Source organism: Peromyscus eremicus, chromosome 13, assembly GCF_949786415.1.
Source record: "Peromyscus eremicus chromosome 13, PerEre_H2_v1, whole genome shotgun sequence".
Taxonomy (NCBI): domain Eukaryota; kingdom Metazoa; phylum Chordata; class Mammalia; order Rodentia; family Cricetidae; genus Peromyscus; species Peromyscus eremicus.
In genome coordinates this window covers 17582220-17588219 of record NC_081429.1, presented here as the reverse complement: position 1 = coordinate 17588219, position 6000 = coordinate 17582220, and positions in this window count along the sequence as shown.

Sequence of the window (6000 nt, the reverse complement as noted above, 5' to 3'; positions counted from 1 at the left end):
TCATTCTTCAGGGTTCCATTAGTCTGGACTTGGAGCTGGCATACATTGCACACCCTTGGTTCACTTCTGGTTCTGATTTTGAGGTTACCATGAATTAGAGTGGGGCCTCCACTCTGAGTGGTTTCTGCCCTTCCTTAGACCCTGTCAGTATTCAACAAAGCAAGTTAATCTCCCTGATAAGTGACAGCTCTGCCCCTTGTAACTGGCATGGAATCAATTTTTTTTTTTTAACTTGACTTGAAAGGTGAAGAGAGGATCAGGAATTCAGTACTAGCAAGTGCATTCATTAGCAAACTGAACCAGTTTTAGCTGGAATCTGTTTGGCTGTCCTCATCTTAGTCTACCCTACCCCCCCCAACCCCCTTGCTGCCTCTCTCTCTCTCTCTCTCTCTTCCTTTTATCATCGATCCTGCCCACAAGACTTATTATGTACTCGGTCTACTGGGAACATCAACTTCCTTTACTAAGCTATTCAAAGCAGACACACATACCATACTTCTCTGGCCCAATTCTGACAGCACCATGGAAAGAGAAAAGTAGCCTCTTCAGCTATTGACAAACACCCTGTAGAATGAGATGAAGAAGCAGAAGACAGACACGAAGTAAGCAAAGGTAACTGACACAATGACGACTAGTTATATAAACATAATCTAGAGGCAGTGTCCCAAACTGTAGCACAAATGTTAGAAGGCCTTGTTAATAAAATCAAACCTGAGGCCAGGTATTGGGGTGAACGCTGGAAGATCAGAGAAGCAGAACAAGCCACAGCTAACCTCACCTCGCCAGTTCCTCAGCTGATCCTGTTTCCTCAGACTGGAAGCCTCTGAGTCCTCATCCAGAATGAATCTCAGCTGAACCGCTGCTCAAAAGCCTAAAAGCTTAACCGGCCCTAGTTCCTGGTTTTCATGCCTTGTATACGTTTCTGCTTTCTGCCATCACTACCTGGGATTAAAGGTGTGAGTCACCATGCCTGGCTGTTTCCAGTGTGGCTTTAAATTCACAGAGATCTGGATGGATCTCTGCCTCCCAAGTGATAGGATTAAAGGCGTGTGCACCACCATTTTCTGGCCTCTATATTTAGAGGCTGTTCTGTTCTCTGACCCCAGATAAGTTTATTAGGGTACACAATATTTTGGAGAACACAATACCACCACACCAAACAGAATAAAAAATAAGGAAAAGACTTGCCAGGAAAGAATTGATATGCTATTCTTTTCTTTCTTCCTTCCTTCTCTTCTTTCTTTCTTTCTTTCTTTCTTTCTTTCTTTCTTTCTTTCTTTCTTTCTTTCTTTTTTGGTTTTGGTTGTGATTTTTTGAGATAGGATTTTTCTGTGTAATAGCACTGGCCATCCTGGAACTTATTCTGTAGACCAGGCTGGACTCTAACTCACAGACATCCACCTGCCTCTGCCTCCTGAGTGCTGGGATTAAAGGCGTGCACCACCACACTTGGCTAACACACATTTTTTTCTTTTTTTCTTTTTTTTTTTTTTTTTGGTTTTTCGAGACAGAGTTTCTCTGTGTAGCTTTGCGCCTTTCCTGGTACTCTCTTTGTAGACCAGGCTGGCCTCGAACTCACAGAGATCTGCGTGCCTCTGCCTCCCGAGTGCTGGGATTAAAGGCGTGCGCCACCACCGCCTGGCCACACATTTTTTTATGGGAGACTTACAGAAGCAAAAGTTGAGTTTTCAATCACTGTAGTGTTTTCTGGGCTTCTGTCTAAGCTCCTCTGTCTTCATATACATGGGCAGACAAGCAGGAACAGATAAAAGTGGGCCTTAAGTGATGGGTGACAGTTCATGCTGACACAGGTCTCTGTCCAGCACAAACTTGTACTTGGTGTTACATGTTTGTACTTCTAGAATCATGTCTGTGGTCCCAGAATGTTGGTGCCCTGGTAATTTGTAGACAGTCAGTTCTGCTGGAAAAATACACCAGGGAGACTGAAGCATAGTCATGCAGTGTGCCTGTGATTGCTCTGAGGGGAGCTTGGGATGCCAACCATGCCTGTTTCCACCTCTCTCCTCCCCGGTATCTGTGTTACCTGTTCCAGACCTTGAGAAGTATACAGTGTAGCAGGAGGAGTTTGAAGGGAGGTGTCTAGCTTCCCATATTGAAAAAAGCGTGAATTTCTCTGAAAACTAGAAAGCAAATTCATCTCACCAACAGTTTGTCCCTGGGTTTTATTCCTTCCTCCCAAGGAAAGCAACTCCAGTACGTTAGAAAGACTTGGAGAGGGAGGTCACAGCAGTTCCTCATCTTAAAATGAGGTTTAGCTTTTATATCATATCATATTGGATTGCTGACTTGGCTATAACTTTTTAGTTGTTATTTTGGTTTTTTGTTTGTTTGTTTGTTTTGTTTTTTGTTTTTCAAGACAAGATTTCTTTGTGTAGCCTTGGTTGTCCTGGAACTCGCTGTCCTGGAATTCACTGTCCTGGAACTGACTCTGTACAGCAGGCTGGCCTCTAACTCATAGAGATCCACTTGCCTCTGCCTCCGGAGTGCTGGGATTAAGGCCATGTGCCATCATGCCCAGATGGCTGTTTTTTGTTTGTTTGTTTGTTTGTTTTGTTTTGTTTTAATGAAAAGAAAAATCTAGAAAGGGGAAAGGGCAAATGAACCTACTATATATGTCTTAGAACTCAGAATCCTCAAGAATTCCCCCATTGACAAGTAAATGATATCAAACCATATGTAAATGTCAATCAATGTCACTTCACCCAAAACTACCCACAGCAAAAAGGAACATAAATATCGCATAATTGAAGCAGCACCTACAACACCCCACCACTGATGCTAAGCACAGTGGACATTGTAGTAGAAGGCTGGCTCCACCTAGGAAAAGCTCCAAGTTGAGCTTGTTCACATGAGCTAGAAAGTTTGCCATCTGGTCCACTTGGGGAAGTATAATGAAGCTGTTGCAAGCTATGTAATATGCGGGTCATTTCACCCATGGGCTAGTTGACTGGACAGCGAATGGGCACCTGACAGAAAGGCAAACAATAACAGAGGTCAGCAGCCTCTATTGTGTTCTAACAAGGAGACAAATGTCTCTCCTCTTATGAGGAACTATCTGGGACCATGCTATGCCCCTCTTAAGAGGTACCATGAGTAGAATGAGTCAGGAGACATCGGAACGCGTGAAAACAGAGCAGGTCTGTATCGTGATCCCAGGTACATCTCTCTGGCAAAGCCTTGCGCCAGCTCTTCAGTTCCTTAGAACCACGTCCTTAAACTCAGAGTCACTATCTCATGGCAGCAGTGGATTCACCGCCAGGCCACTGTCCGCCTTCTACTTGGAGGATTTCGTGAGATTCTGGCTCCATTAACAACATAGGCACCCTTAAAATAAAGCCCTCATTACCTGAGTGACATTGAGTGAATCATCGTTCCTTGCAAACAAAATACTTTACTAAGCAAATATCATGGCCTAAGAAGGTTTTGAAGGCAGCTCGGTGGAGGGAGGCACAGTGGGAGTAATTAATATTACTAGAATTTAAGACCTGGTTTTGAATTTTAATATATAACACACTGAAGAAATGTGCGCTATTTCAAAGGTCACATATAATTTGACACAATGAATCCTATAAAACAGCCCACTTAATTTTCCTGAAGTTACAGATCTTTTCTATGGGGTCGAATATAAAATAAATAGTGGGAAGAGTCCCTTCTCCCGGATGATAACCCGTATCAGTTAGCAGAGGGACAACTTACCAAAGACTCTAATTAGAGTCTTCGAGATGGTCCAACAAACAATGAGACGGCCGCCGAACACTACCGCAAATGAGCTCAAGGATCAATAGCTGGAAGAACTCGGTCTAATTCCACAGGACCGGACCACAGAGGACTTTCCTTAATTGGTCCTCTGCTTGGGAATCTGGTGTGCTCCCTATTAACATGTGACATTTCCTAACGAAGTGATGTACGCCACCAGCCAGTCTAGTACTTGCATTGGTGGTAACTTGTCTCTACCCTGCCGAAAACCCTCAGGGGAAGTGGAACTTGCTGAGCGGTTTCAAATGCTCCCAACGTTCCCCGGCACCTGTTAGCCGTTATGCTGGAAAAGCAACTCATTATGGAGCCTAAACGTCGTCAGTAGTGGCGTGGAAGAATCCTAAACAAGTGCAGGCAAGGGGCCACATCTACTGGTATACATATTTTCTTCTACAAGCTCATACCATTTAAACGCTCCTTTTCAGTGGTTAAGACTCTTTCAGCTGAAAGGCAGGAAAGAAATTCCAAGGCAAGAATTTATGGGACAAAAGCTCTCCCCCACTGGGAGGGGATGGCGGTGGGGAAGTACATTATTCCATTTCCATCTGGTTGCAGTAGAAATTTCCTGGGTTTTCTTTCACTTCCACACAAAGCTCTCCATATTGATGGGAGAGCGCATAGTTCAGATAAAGTGGATTAGAAGAAGAAGAAGAATGAGATGGATATAATACTTTCTCAGACACTAAAATTGGGATGACTGCCTGGTAAAATAAGTCCCCGAAAAGGACCACTCTTATCTCTGCCTCAACCTGACGTCAGTAATTGTACCGACCATGAGCAGAAAGGTCCCTGTTTACCAAAGCAGAGGATTTATCTTGCCTCTGTAGGCCTCTGGATAAACCCGTTAGTAGCACAAACTCAGAATCCCTCTCTTGTAGTACAGAGTTTGAGCTTATCTTCCGCTAGACACAAGAACACAATCAAGACAAAGCCAGGGGATATGCAGCTCTTCTTTGCCAGTGAGCGCCTCCCCTGCTTATCTCTTTTAATTATTATTTATATTTTGCATTTGTTTTCAGGTTAAAATAAAATAACACAGAGTAGAAAGGCCACCCTGCATTTCCTGGGCTCTGGTCTCATTAGCCAGATTTCCTTAAAACCTGAGTACTTCAGAGAAGTTTTGCCAAGTGGCTAAATGAAATGCATACAATTGCAAAGTGTTATGAATATTTATGATGGGTTAATGATGGGATTTTTTTCCCCTTGCATCCATGAATAATAAAGATTTTAACAAGAACAGATAACGAGATTGGGACAAAACAGTGAAGTGGTTAATACGAGCAGCAGCGCTCTAGGAGGGACCCCTCTGAGAACAGCAGGGGCTGCCTGCCCTCTCCCACCCCACCACAACCAAGTGCAAGCCTGGGCACAGGATTTACGTTATTTTCTCCCCTCTCTTAATAGATATTTTGAGACAAAATAGGCATTTTGTCCACACTTTGTGCGTACGCCCGTGATCTCCCTTGGAAGTGAAGGAAGCGGTGCTGGACAGCACTGTAGGACAGCGACCTTCCCTTCCTAGCGGTCAACCAGCCTGGATCTCTAGCAGGATTCTCTGGTGTACCTTTTCTGATCCAGCTACAGAAATCCAAAGCACTCCATAGAGGCTGAAGTTGCTGGACCCTCACTCTAGAATCTGCTGACTCTCTTGAAGGCCATGGGTCTTAATTTGGGAAGGGACTTTATCATATATTTCTCAAAGGTAAGGGTTACAGCAGCGATGTCCCCTAACATTGCCTGGAATTCCCAGTGTGAATGCTGGCACATAGGGGCGTTCAATGTCCTGGTTGCTGGTCTTCCGCATTCTCCTCTGGGGGCACGTCACCTCTTGCACACTAACCACGATAGCTAAACAAACAAGAGCTATTGTAGCAGTGATAGATGAAGGATCTCCAGACTGGCTGCCAGCTGTGATTCCCGTGGTTTATTCATGTAACTTAAACTCTCCCAGCCTCTCAAGGTTATTTGTTATTCAGTAAACAAATTACAGAGTACCTAATGGGTACCACAAATGGTTCTAAGTGTTCATGATACACATGTGTGTGTCAATGTATGTGTATGTGTGTGTGTGTGTGTGTGTGTGTGTGTGTGTGTGTGTATGAGGACACACACACTCTCACACACACACACTGGAGATTAAACTCAAGGCCTTGGAAATATTAGGAAGACACTCTACCATTGAGCTACATTGTTAATAACAAGACAGTGGTAGGTGGAAACAGA